This window comes from Peromyscus leucopus, chromosome 1 (assembly GCF_004664715.2).
Source record: "Peromyscus leucopus breed LL Stock chromosome 1, UCI_PerLeu_2.1, whole genome shotgun sequence".
NCBI lineage: Eukaryota > Metazoa > Chordata > Mammalia > Rodentia > Cricetidae > Peromyscus > Peromyscus leucopus.
In genome coordinates, this window is record NC_051063.1 from 73084948 (window position 1) to 73099517 (window position 14570).

The window sequence follows — 14570 nt, forward strand, 5'->3', positions numbered from 1 at the left end:
TACTTACTGTGTGTGCTTCATATTGTATTTTGAATTACACTTACTAATGCATGTGTAGGTTGTGGATGTGTGTGTGAAGACCAAATGATGATGTGTACGAGTTGGTCTGACTTTTCCCCATGTGGGTCCTGCGGCTTCAACTCAGGTCATCAGGCTTGGCGGCACCCATCTTTGCCCACTGAGCCATCTCGCCAGTCCCCAGTCTCTGGTTTTAAGTAGAACAGAAGTACCTGGTGACGTCTTCAGAGGATCCCAGGAGCTAGACCAACGCATGGTCCTTACTTACACATGGTGTATTTGATGGAGTTGAAGAGTCTCCTCTGGCAGGGAGCAGGCATGGCTGGATTTTAAGGATTCTGTCCTTTTCTCTCCCCAGGCCAGTCTGTTTACAGAAAGCTTGGTCCCCGTTTGGCTGAAAACTCCAGAGTGGGATAAACTGAATTTTTACGGAGTTACATAAGCACCTGCTGTGGGGGGCACTTTCACACACCCTTTTGAGCTCAGGACAGAGCTCAAGAAAGAGCTGGCCCCACACACGTCAAAGGAAAAGTCAGAAGCCACAGCTCCTTCCATATGTGAGTCAAGTAAGGTCCTGGCCCTGCCAATTGGAGGAGAGGCCAGCAGCCTGGACCAGTCGCCCAAGTACTGACATTGTTGGTTTGTGGTTGGTCTTGAGTAGATTGTTCCTGGATGTCACCTCTGCTTCCCTGCTAGAAATGTGAGAGTGGAGACTCATCCCATCCCCGGCCACTCAGTGTCTTCAAGATTCTGAACACAGATCAAGGCAGGAGGACTAAATAATTTGGGTGAAGACTCGGGCTTGAGAACACCCCCCAAAACAGTCATCACCTAAGGTCTGCCTAAGGTCTGGGGACCTGGACCTAGAACTAGACTCTGAGAGCACATGTACCGATCCAGTATCCCAGCATGCCCACGGACCAAGAATGGCCATAGAGTCACTTTTAGAGACAGTTAAAATCCGGAAACCTGAGCTCCATGTCCATCTACGGGTTAAGCCCATGAATATGCATTTGAATAACCAGCTGCCCAGTGTTTCTGAGGTGCTATCAAATTTGAGCATCATGGCTCTGACCACAGTGCAAGCTCAGGAAAACAGGGCTTACCACATTCCATCTGGACTCTTCTGCCTTCTCCTATGACCACAGAGAGCCTTTGCTGTCTCATCTCCCAGGCCTCTTTCTCAGGCCTGAATCAAGCAATGACGTCACAGCCTTGCTACAGCCTCAGTCTCTCCAAAGGCAAGAAATCTACTTCCGGGGGAGGGTCTCTTGGAATAAGGAGCTTCCGGTGCAGGGAAGGAATGAGAAGACAGAAGGACACTCAGTGTGACTACCTCTGTCTTTAGGTGAGCTACCACCTGTCTCCAACATGCCTGCGGCTGCCGGAGTGTCCCTCACGCCCTCCCATCTTCCCTTTAAACTCTGTCATTTGTACAGCCTATTAACCTTTAACTTTATGACTACCCAAAGATGAAATACTGGCAGCATTTAAGCCTGAGAATACTCCAGACCTACACTCTTAGTTTGCAGCAGGGTGAAGCACTTTCTTTTAAATCAGTCATTTTTAATATCAGTCACCAGGAAGCTACCCACAGAGAGTATTTTAGGCTCCATGCAGTGAGCTGATTCATGACAAATGTCAGCGCTGGATTCTACCTCCACACCTGCCCTGGAAACAGCAGTCCTTCCCCTATTCTTGGGAGGAAATCCTGAAGGTAAGGTATCCGTAATCCACCACTGCTTACATTCCTGCTGTGGCTCTGTCTGACCCCCAGGATCCAATCCTTCTACAAGGCCTTCTGAAATATGCACTCTCCATTTTCAGATGAAGAAACTGAGGCTCTAAGAGGCTACAAAATCTGGCTAGGGAAACCTGGCCTTTTGAGTGACAGGGCTCAGACTAAACTTTAAATCTGTGTGACGCCTATTTTGAATTGTCAACATGCTACAACATAGAACCACTCGGGAGGGGAATCTCAATAAGAGCTTGTCTTCCTCAGGTTGGTGGGTATGTCTTCTGTATGGATGGGTCTTGACTATGTGTTAATTGATGTGGGAAGACCCAGCCCATGGTGGGTGGCATCATTCCCTAGGCAGGGGATCCTGGACTGCATAAGTGCGGAGAATGAGCTGAGACCCAAACACGTGCATTCATTCTCTCTGCTCTTGAATTCAGTACTGGCATTAGCATTGTCATTTTTGACTGTGATGCAACCAGTTGCTTTGAATTCCTGCTTTGACTTCCCTGCCATGATGGACTGGTGAACTAAACAATCTGGAATGGTGAACTAAAACAAACTCCTTTTCTCCCAAGTTGTTTTTTTGTCAGGGTGTTTCATCACAGCAACAAAAAGGGAACCAGGACCGTCTGTTTGACTCCAAACTGTAAAACAGTCAAAGTCGTGAGAGTTCATCATTATGGAGCCTGTTTACTTGAGATTCAAGTGCTCACTGCTATTATAAGGATGTGTACCAGCTTTAAAGAGAACATGTCCCAAAGTAGGCATGCAAAGTCCTAGGCCAGTATAGTCGGACTTTCTTCGGTCCGCCAACTCCTGAATAATGACATGGAGATCTTTTTATTAATTATAAAACTTGGCCTTAGTTTAGGCTTGTTCTCAACTAGCTCTTAAAACTATCCCGTTTATATTAATCTATGTTCTGCCACATGGCTCATTACCTCTCCTCGGTACCATGTGCCCCACTTCATCTGTGTCTGATTATCAAATCCTGCCTCTCCTCTTCCCAGAGTTTCTGTCTCTTCCTGGAAGTTCTGCCTATTCTCTCCGGCCTAGCTATTGGCCATTTAGCACTTTATTAAACCAATCAGAAGGTGCCTTGGCAGAGACACATCTTCACAGTGTACAAAAAGGTTATCCCACAACAGACCAGTGAGTTCTGAGGTCTTAATTGCCACTTCCCCAAGAGTGACCAGTCATCCCAGTTCACCTGGATGTACCAAGAGAGTTGCAGGCAAACTGGATTTCATTGGTCAACTTGCTTCCCAGTGCCACACTACTTCTGAGCTTCAAGCTTCCAGCTATGAGGTGGGCACAGTAATTCCTGCCACACGGTGATGGAAGGGTCTCCCATAGACAAGTATCTGGAAGTCTGGCTCACACCAGAATAGAATGATACCAGAAACCCATAGGGACTGATTAGCAGAGAATCTGGGGAACATGAAATTTGGTCACTTTTATCTAGTGTTATTTTATTGCTTTAAAATTTATTATTATTATTTTATGTGTATAGGTATTTTGCATGCATGTATATCTGTTCACCACTCATGTCCGGTACCACTGGAGACTAGAAAAGCGCATTGGATTCTCTGAAACTGGAGTTACAAGAGGTTTATGGCTGCCATGTGAGTGCTGGGAGTCGAACCTAGGTCCTCTGGAAAAGCAGCCAGTGTTTTTAATTGCTGAACCATCTCTCTAGCCCTATGTGCAGGTCACTTTTGTAACTGGACATTTCCTGTCCCAACCACCCGGTCCCAAATAACTGACTCAGAGGCTGAGTATGAATTATAAATGCTTGGCTGATAGCTCAGGCTTGCTGCTAGGTAACTCTTACATTTAAATTAACCCATATTTCTATTTATGCTTTGCCACATGACTCATGGCTTGTTACCTCATTTTTTACACATCCTGTTTTTTTGGTGGCTGGCTGGGATCTCTCCTAACTCTACCTCTCTCCTTCCCATCATTCTTAATTTGGTTGACCCACCAACATTTCCTGCCTGGATACTGACCAATTAGCATTTTATTAAACCAATTTGAGTGACAAATCTTTGGATTATTCCACAGCACACTTTATTTATTTATATGTTTGTTTGTTTATTAATTTATTTTTCAGAGCTGAGGACCAAGCCCAGGGCCTTGTGCTAGCTAGGCAAGCACTCTGCCACTGAGCTAAATCTCCAACTCCTATTTATTTTTTAGACAGTATCTCACTATGCAGCTCTGGCTGTTCTAGAACTTGTTAAATGCAGACCAGGCTGGCCTCAAACTCACAAAGATCGACCTGACTCTGTCTCTTGGGCGCTAGGATTAAAGGCCTGTGCCATCATGCCCAGCTTAGACAGGTCATTTAAAAGTATTTTTATTTACCATCATTGTGAGCATGTACTTGGTGTGTATGTATGTGTATGTGCATACCAAAGTTCTGTTGTGGAGGTCAAGGGACGATTTTGTAAAGCTTTTTCCTTCCACCTTCACACGGGTTCGTGGGATTGAACCCAGGTTGTCGGGTTTATGTGGCAAACACCTTTACTGGCTGAAACACCTTGCCAACCTTGGAATGGTGAAATAAAGGCCTGGCGTCCAAGAAGAGGCAAAGACTTGGGATGAAGAGTGCACACTTGAACGTATCTTTTCACCCTGCTTTACAGATTTTCATTGCATTGACCAGACAAACTGCAGAGCTACATAGCTTGTCTGTTATATTGGCCCAATGAGGGGTGGAGATTATCTGCTTACTCCCCTTCTGTAACCAGAGTAACTAGAACGTCGCCAGCCACTTAGATAGGCTCTTGGTGACTTTGTGAATGAATAAATGAACAAACCTGAGACCTGGGCTGGTGGATTGGTTTTCCAGTGGTTTGGGAGAGTAACATGAAATGGCCAACAGACTCAAGGCGGAGCTGCTGTGTGGCTGCTAATGATCTAACCCCGGAAGGATACAAGGTCACTGATCATAGCCACTACACTGCAGCCTCCAGAACACGTTCTTTAGCAGCGCCCACCGAGGGCCTAGACCCTTTGTAGCATTTCTCTCCCCTAGGGCACAAGTCCCTGAAGCTGAATCTGGTCTCTGGTCAGCCTCTCGGAGAGCAGCAGAAATTGGCCCTGTGTACTGGCACCTGGTGCACACGCAGTGAGGCCGCTTCTGTTTGAAGTTAAAATCTCCTAGAACGTCTGTCCCGGTGTACCCTGTTCTGGGGCAGCACTCTCAGGCCCCCATGCAGCGTGCTGACTGCAACCCCAGCCCCTGCCTCAGCATGGCCACTTACACAACGCGGCCGTGGACAGAAGAACCAGGACCTGCTCAGCAGGACCCAGAGTAAACCAGCCGCGGACATCGGGGCTTGGTTCCGACTCAGACATTTAGGCCCAGCTGGGATGTTTATAACTTTTTAACATTTATGTAAAAGTTTCTTTCTTGTTTTGGTCCCATTTTATGGTTAGTCTAAAGCCAGTCTGAAAGATAATATATCGTGACTGTTATATTATTTATTTTCGAGCCAACTTATTGATTATTGTGTGGAGAAAATGACAAATGGCGTCTGTGCCCGGCACGGTCAGCAGGTTCTATTAAAGAAATGATAGGATTGCTCATGGATTGTTAAAAGCTCCAGTTTAGGATCTTTATAGGTTTATATCCATCACTATTTAATGATCAAATGATGAAAAATATGAGCTGTGGGGACAATTTTTTTTTTTTCTGCAGGAGCTTTATGTTTAAGCAGTTAGCAAAATAAGATACTCTATTTTGGTGGGGGAGTGGGGTGGTAAGGAAACCCAGGAAGATTTGATTTCTCTATATTTAATAAATTATAATCATTAATGCTATAGGTATTTAACCCAGTAGCAGGACTGTGAGGAAAGATGCTGCCAGGCCCCGAGCAAAACCACAAATGTCCAGCATCTAGGGCTCTTGCTGGGGCTAGGAGGTCAAAGGTTGGCCTTGTCAGGGCTGGTCTTCCCTGCTAGCTACACCGGGCTGGTGTAAAGTTCCTGGCCTGGTGGAAACTAGTGTCCCTCAGCATAAAGCCATGACATCTGGGTCTGTATACGGTAAAGGCAATGCAAAGTTAATAGAATGACCAAACTCCCATGAAACCTAAGGGAGAGGCCTGGTGACTGGGGATTTCTAAGGGGCTCAGGATACGGCAAACATCTGTGGTTCCAGGTGACTGGGCACCAGGTGTAGCACCCAGTACTCTGAGCTACAGAGCAAGAGTCTACTGATCATGGGTTCTGCCAACAGCCTGCCATTGGTTCAGGGCTCTGCAAGGAAAACAGGTGTTAGTTACATGCTTATAATCCCAGCACTGGGGAGGTTGAGGCAGGAGGATCTGGAGTTCCAGACCAGATGGTGCTCCAGAGCGAGATCCTGCCTTAAAAACAACATTTAATAAAACTCAAGCACACAGAGGCATTGCCCTGGCGGGAAGGCTGGAGTAGGTGGGGTTGAAACCCCTGTAACATTTTTGCCTGGGAGCTCAACAGAACATCTGTTGGGAAGCCCCGTCCAGCAAGACAGGTTGGAGAAAGCAGGCCTCGGAGCTCAGATTTTCCCAGTCACCTGTGCCGTGCTTCCCCCTCCCCTAGCTGTTCCTAAGAAGGACCCACTTTGGACCACCCCTTCCTGGAGTACTCTTTTCCTGAAGGGTCCTCTTCCCTCTAGAGACCCTGTGCCTGGTTCCAAGGGACAGGTGCTGATTAGGAGTGGAGTGTCCAGGCCAGAACTGGCAGAGAAAGAATGAGATGTTTGCTGTATCTTCTGGCAGCAAAAGCTTATGGTTAGTCACCAACATGTTTTCTAGCAGCCTGGGCACTAAAGAAACTACATTTCCCAGCATTCCTTGATGTTGTCTGGGCCAAGTCAAGATGTTTGTGAATGCTGGACCTGGTGCATAAGGACTACTCACAGTCAATCCAAATGCCCTCTTTTCTATTGGCTGGTATTGATGCTCAGGTACCTAGAAGCCACACAAGGAAGTCAGAAGGGTCTCTTCCCTCTGATCCCAATGATGGGAAAACAACCTGGTGACCTCTGCCCTTTCAACTCTATCCCGCCAGCCATTCTCCTGAGCTACTTCAAACCACTTCCACAATTGTGAAGTCAGCTTGTTTATTGGGCCCAGGCTTTTGTGTGTGTGTGTGGGGGGGGGGAGTTCCTTTGTCTCTCCCACCAAACACCAAGAAATATACGGTCCAGTTCTGTAGAGACTGCCTCGGTTAGCCGCAGTCTTTTACAAAACTGAATTCAAACTAGCTCAAAAAGTGGTTGAGGGGTGGATTTTCTGCTCAGTTAGCCGGCAGGATGCAGACAAACCTGGCGTTGGGCACAGCTAGTCCCAAGAGGAACATCTCTACCCCACCCGCTTCCCTAGCGAGATCCTTGCTCTGGGATCTACATTTCACCAAGGTTGACAAGAGCCAATGCCTACTTACCCTCATGACCAACAGGAATCTAAGTTCCATGATGGGCCCAGCTTGGGTCATGTGGCTATTCCTGATCTGAACACAGTGACCAAACAGATGAAGCCTTCTGATTGGCCAGCCTATTACATCCGGCTCTTGAGAGAGAAAGTGCTGAGTGTACACAGCAGCGGCCACTGCCCTGCAGTCTCCTGATGACTGACGCTTCCTCACTTTTCAGACTTTTGTTGTTCTAGAAGGTGCTTTGTGAACAGGAGTCAGTTGATTTGGCACTGGCAGTGGGATATAATGTAAGAAGGTGGCTTGTTGCGCTGGGTGGTGGTGGTGCACCCCTTTAATCCCAGCACTTGGGTTGTAGAGACAGGCGGATCTCAGTGAGTTCGAGGACAGCCTTGTCTACAAAGCAAGTTCCAGGACAGCCAGGACTATTATACAGAGAAACCCTGTCTCAAAAAACAAAACAAAACAAAACAAAAAACAAAAGGGGGGGGGGACTTGTGCCCAGATTCTTAGCTGTGCAGCCCAGGCCAGTCTCTTGCTCTCTTTATTCTTCAGTTTTTACAAGTTTTGTCCCATGAGGCTAATCATATCACAATGATCATAGGAGGGGGGACATGGCATGCTGAAAAGAAATGCAAGGGAGAAGGGATGCTATTCCCATGTACCCCTTCCTCTATGCCACACCCACCCTCAGGGACTGCACTGCCAGCATCCCTCCCTGAGAAGGCCATCTACCCTCTCTCCCATGCCATTTGGCAGTGTGTCAGATTTCCTGCCTTGGAGTAGGTACCTAGACAGCCTGACAAGCTATAAGGGTGTGAGGGTCTTCCAGAAAGGTCTGTCCCACAGGCTGGGTGGCTGTTTCAATTTCACACCCAGGGACTCTGGTCACTGTAGTTTTCTTTCTTTCTCTTTTCTCTTTGGGGGCCTGCCACCCAGCTCCCAAACAAATACACGGAGTCTTATTCTTACTTACGAATGCCCGGCCTTAGCTTGGCTTGTTTCTAGCCAGCTCTTCTTAATTTAAATTATCCCAATTACCTTTTGCCTTTGGGCTTTTATCTTTCTCTATTTCTGTGTACCTTTTTTTACTCTTACTCCATGGCTTGCTGTGTGGCTGGGCGACGGGCCCCTGGCATCCTCTTCCTTCTTCTCTTGCTCCTAGATCTTCTCTTCCAAGATTTCTCCTCCTATTTATTCTCTCTGCCTGCCAGCCCTGCCTATCCTTTCTCCTGTCTAGCTATTGGCCATTCAGCTCTTTATTAGACCAATCAGGTGTTTTAGACAGGCACAGTAACACAACTTCACAGAGTTAAACAAATGCAACATAAAAGGATGCAAAACATCTTTGCATTATTAAACAAATATTGCACAGCATAAAAGAATGTAACACATCTTAAACTAACATTCCACAACAGGCCGGCCACCACAGTTCAAGCATGTTTCTCTCTACCTAATTTGAAACAAATGCTTTTCTATAAGAACAATGACTTCTTGGAAACAGTCTGCACTTTGAAGGAGGCCTCAAACTAGAATCTCGAGTCTGATCTTGTCAATTGTGTGCTTTCTGGACAATTAATTGTTGATACTGTCTGGGCCTCAACTTCTTGAGCAGCAAAATGGGCATAAGACCTTTGACTCTACAGGGCAGCTTCGAGCACCTCACATGAGGCATGGCTTTTCCTAAGAAGATATGCCCAAACATCTGTGGACCTCAGTGCACTGTCCACAAACCAAAGAAATGATTCCAGGCTGGCTCAGTGGACAATGTGTTCACTGGTAAGTGTGAGGATGACATGGGTTTGGATCCCCAGCACTCACATCAAGCTTGATAAGTAGCACCCATCCACAATCCCCCCCTATAGCAGGATGGGAGGCTGAAGCAGGGAATCTGCTGATGCTCACTGGCAAACACCAAAACAAGCAAAGACCCTGTTTCAGAGCAAGGTAGGCCGTGAGGACCAACAGCTAAGGTTGTCCTCTGACTTCCACATGTGTGCTATGGCATGTGTCCACACTCAAACATACTCATATCCTACACAAAGATTTCTTTTGAAGTAAAAGAAACTAGTCTATCTAAGCCCAGCGTGGTCAGCCAATGAGTTTACTGGGCTATGTACAGGACTACAGGCAAAGGGTTAATTAGAGGAGCATGGCTGATTTTGGTAGCTGCATCACCGACATTCCACCCTGCCTGACAAGCAGCTGAAGCTTCAGCACTAGAGTTCCCTGCCCAGTGTGCAGGCAGCTTCACCGAAGAGTCTCCTCTGTCCACCCCAGCAGCTCTTTATTGCTTATATAACTTTAAGGAGGGACCCCAGGAGTCTTGGGAGTTTCCTGAGTTCCAGAGTCCTACAGCCTCCCTCCTCCCTCTAGAAGAAATGCTACAATTGGTAGGAAATGGTGAACTGTAAAAGTATTTAAGTTACCTATTAGAAATGGCCTATTAGAAGGTGCCTGATAGATGTTTGCTTCTACCACAAGTGTGAAGAAGTGTAAACAGACCTGCTGCTTGCTTGCTCTCATTTCATTACACTTCCTCCAAATAGCTTTCCTAGGGAAGCATGAAGAATCAATATTTGCAAGTCACACTTTAGTACGAAGCTCTGTCCTTGTTTGTCCTGTGATATAAACCGAGCCCATATTCCAGGGAGGTCCTCGGTCCTTTCCCAGGACTCCCATAATAAATGACCAGGAGTTCGGTGGGATAAACAGCAGAAATTTATTCTCTCAACTCAAGAGGCCAGGCACCTGAGATGGCGTGCCAGCAGGGTGGGGAAACCTATCTGGTGTTATCGGCAGCCTCTGACATCCCCTGGTTTTTGGTTGCATGACTCCGAAATGAATTCATCTTCCAGTATGGACACCAGCCACCCAGACACAGGACCACCCTGCTATGGTATGAACTCACATTAACCAAGTACATTATTTTCAAATGCACTCACATTCTGAGGTTCTCGTGCACATGAGCTTTGGCAGGACACCCCTCAGTCCTCCACACCTACTGTTAGTGTTAGAAGAGACTGGGGCCAGGGAGATGGATGTGGAAATCCTCAGCGGTGCAGGCAGAATTTGCTGACTTCACAATTTTTTTCTGGGTACAACGAGCCTTTTTCTGTCCTGCCAGCCAGCTCCCAAATAATGACACTGTCACTTCCCATTAATTATAAAAGCTCAGCTTTAGCTTAGGCTTGTCCCACTAGCCCTTATAACTTAAATTAACCCTTTTTAAGATTAATCTACATTCTACCATGTGGCTTTTACCTCTCTCCCATTTCGTTTGTCTGACTTGTTCCAAGTCGTGATGGCGTTTCCCATGGAAGTCTTGCTTATACTTCTGCCTAGCTATTGGCCATCCAGCTCTTTATTAAACCAATCATAGCAATACGTCTTCACACAGTGTATGAATGTCCCACATCTGGAACTATTTTTAAATTCAGTTATAAGAACCACTCCTGTTCTAGAGAACAGCGTGTGTCTTTCCAAGGACTGTCCAAGTCTTCTCCTGAGGCATGGTGGAAACCTCCCCCCCCCTTTCTCCCTTCCTTAAGTCCCCCACTGTGGAACAATCCTTTTCTACACTATGACTATGTATTACTCTCATTTGCTAGTAAAAAGCTGATTGGCTGATAGCTGGGCAGGAAGAGATGGAGCATGAGAGCCAGATTAGGAGAATTCTGGGAAGAGGAAGGGCGGAGTCAGAGAGTCTCAGGCAAACACAGAGAAGCAAGATGAGAATGTCATACTGAGAAAAGGTACCAAGCCACATGGCTAAACATAGATAAGAATTATGAGTTAGTTTAAGTGTAAGAGATAACTACACCTGAGCTATTGATCAAGCATTCACAATTAATGTAAGCCTCTGTGTGGTAATTTGGGAAGTGGCTGCTGGGTATTTGGGAGTAGGTGGTCAGGACAGGAAATATCTACTTACAGCCTCTCACTCATTTCTTTCACCTCTTGGAGATGACTTTATTGTCAAGCACAAGACCTATGTCCAAAGCATAACCAACAAGGATTTGCTAGAATGCAGGGAAGTTCTAGAACTCAAGAATTTGCCCTTCTTCACAGTTCCTAGAACTGAGAAGGGAGGCTTGCATTTGTGTGCCCACCTTTACCCTAATTCCACTGATCTACAACCTTCTGTGGCAGTCTTTGTTCTAACTATGTTTTGGATGCCTCCATGTTCTGTGCATCCATGGGAAAGAAATCTTCCACAGACTCTAGGTCCCAAGGGTCTTTCCAGGCAAGAGATTGTGATTGGTCTGGACCAACCAATAGACAGATGCTTTCTGGGTCAGACATCCATTTATTAGCCAATTAATAGTGGCCACCTGTCAGTTGTGTAAATGAAGCTAAAGGCAAGGGTTGTGGGTGGGGGATGGGAGTGAAGGTGTGGACATGTGGGGGTAGAGAGGTGTCCTCTGCAAAGCTACAAGTGGGCAGTCTACCTGAGGAGTTGGCAGGCTTGGGCACCATGAAGCTTTGATAAGGACCTTAGACAAATTCCCTGGCCTGCCTGACCTAGGGAGGGTATTTTATTCTTGAAATCCTGCATGTTGTTGGCCTGTGGCTTGAGTCTTTTTCCACTAAAACTCCCTGGGTCTCACTTTTACATAGACCCAGGTATAGGGGTGTTCCTGTCTCTGGCCAGTTACTTGAAACTTCTTCCCTCCTCAAAAGAGAACACCAACTTTGTGGACTTATGTTGTGGACATGCATCTGTCTAACTAGGCATAGTGACATTCTGTGGCAGGTGAGGCCTGGCTTAAAACAATGCTCTGCTCTATGTGAAGTGATTTGCAAGGCTGAGGGAAAAGCCATGGTCATGAGTCTTGAGAATTGCCCACAGGTAAGGGTAGCCATGCCTCTCCTAAAAAATGCTCAAGTAGAGGAGGCCTAGACCTTGATTATGTGTCCAAGGGTTGTGTCCTGAAATAGCTGAGATGAGGAAGAAGCTGGTGATGACCTTGACATTCCTTACCTGCAAGTCTTTTCTTGGAAATGGTGGCCATGACCCTGGGGACTCTGGGACCTAGGGCCAATGGAAACCCAGAAGTGGCATCCGAAGTGACAGGCTAGCTTTGGAAATCAGCTGGCCTTCATGGTCCACATGGGCTGTCCCTACTGGTTCAATTACCCTACCAGTCATTACATTTGAACTCCACCTTGTGGGGTTAAAAACTCCAAGAAGACCTGTAAGAGTCCCCATGTAGTAACACGTCCATAACTCACCCCTTGGATCAAACAGTTGGTAGCCCCTTTCTAGGGTTGTTAGTTGGAATATTAATGTGTCTTTAGCTGTGTGTATTTGTGTTAGTTTTAATTAGGTTATATAGTTCTAATACAGTTTTACTGTGATAAATGGAAGTTCTCTGGGTAAGTTCCCCCTTTTTTCTTTTTGAGATTGTAATATAACATTTCTTCCTTCCCTTTCTTCTCTCCAACCTCCACTCTCATATACCTTCTCTCTCCTTCAAATTTATGCCCTCTTTTTTCACTAATTGTTTTTCATGCATATATGGACACACACATACATACACACACACACACACACACACACACACATATATTAAATATAACCTGCTCAGTCCGTATAATATTACTTGTATATATGTTTTTAGGGCTGACCATTTGGCACGGGATGACTAATTGGTGTGCTCTTCTCTGAGGAAGACCACTTTTCCTGCTCCCAGCTTTCCTCAGTTGCTTGTAGTTCTTTGTGTAGGATTGAGTCCTGGTGGGCTTTTCCCTACCCACTTTGGCATATCTCTTGATATCATACTTGATCAGCTCATGTTGAGGCAGTCATGTTGGTGACACTTTATGGGTGTAGCTGCTGACATTGGTAGGAGACAACGTCTCACAGCAAACTCCCTGACCCTCTGGCTCTTACAATCTTTCCGGCCCCTCTTCAACAATGCTCCCTGAGCCTTAGGTGTGGGAGTGTTTTGTGATGTCTCCACTGGGGCAGGGCTCCACAGCTCTGCATTTTCATTGGCTGTGGTTTTCTGAAGTGGTTTCCATCGGCTGCAAAGAGAAGTTTCCTTGGTGAGGGGAGAAGACTACACTTATCTGTGAGTGGAAGGATAACTCTTTATAGATTGTCATTAGGGATTATGCTGGATTAGTAAACTAGGCTGTAGATTCTCCTTTAGTAACCTTAATTTCACTAGCACTGAGCAGTTAGCTAGGTTTCCAGGCGTGGTCCCCTCTTGTTGAGTGGGTCTCAAGTCCAGTTAGAGAGCTGTTGGTTACACCAAGGTGTGTGTGCCACTGCTGCACCCTTAGGGTCATCATGTCACTCTGGTTGTTGATGTAATTCATAGGGGTCACAGCAGGATGGGGCTGTTGGTTCCCTCCTTCCTTTGGAAACTAGCATGGATATAACATGAATGCTAGTCCCCAGGGAAGGGGCACTCAGGACAGTTTCAGCGCAAGTGTTTCTGGGTTCTGTTTCTGGAGTGCGTGGCGTCATCAGCAATAGGGACTGGCTTTCCATGTCTGGGGCCCACCAAGGGCAACAGCAATAGCCTATAATATTGTGGGAGTCTCTGGGACACCCAAAACCAACAACTCTGGCTTCTCATGTTTGATATTGGGTTTTTTGTTAGGTGGTCTTTGGCTATTGAAGGGAGCACTGTCAGTCCAGATGACAAATGTACATTAAAAACTGTATATGTCTAATTATACACAGTGCATTTTGGTAAATAGTTAATAGTATGATTCCCTGAAGCTTTTTTAGATATCCTTACTATTCTTTGTCCCCTCCCTCCTTCTCCTTCCTCCCTCTCCCTGAAGAGCCTCTCCCCCGCCATTTCCCCATCAGATCACTTTTACCCTGCTATTCCCCTTTACCTCCCACCTTCTTCTGCAATTACCTCCCTCCCCCTCCCTAAAGAGCCTCACCCTTCCCATTCCTTAGGGTGAGTTCTTACAGCATCTGCTTTCAGCAGCTTCTGTGGAAGGGTCATTGGTCCTCATAGTCCTGGGTGGTTCTCTAAGCCATGGTTGTTCCTGGAACCACAGAATTCATCTTGTGGCCCTCCGGACTCCTCATTTGCTGGGCAGGAGGTGCTCAAGCAGTCTCTTTGTTTCTCCTACTTTCCTCGTTTTTGTCAGTCTCTACCCTGAGATCTGTGCTCAGCAACTGTGGAAGAGAAGGAGGGAAGGGGGGGGATGAGAGAGGAGAGGGAAGGGCCAGAGTGAGAGGAGGAAGGAGGGAGGGAACGAGGGAGGAGAAGGAAAGACAGAGGGAAGGAAGGATGAAGAGAGAAAGACAGGACAGGAAGAAGGGAGGGAGGGAGGAAGGGTGGGTAGGTGGGTTTGAGGTAGACATTGCATGAGAAGTTACTGTAGCCAGCTCAGACTTTTGGTGGCCTAG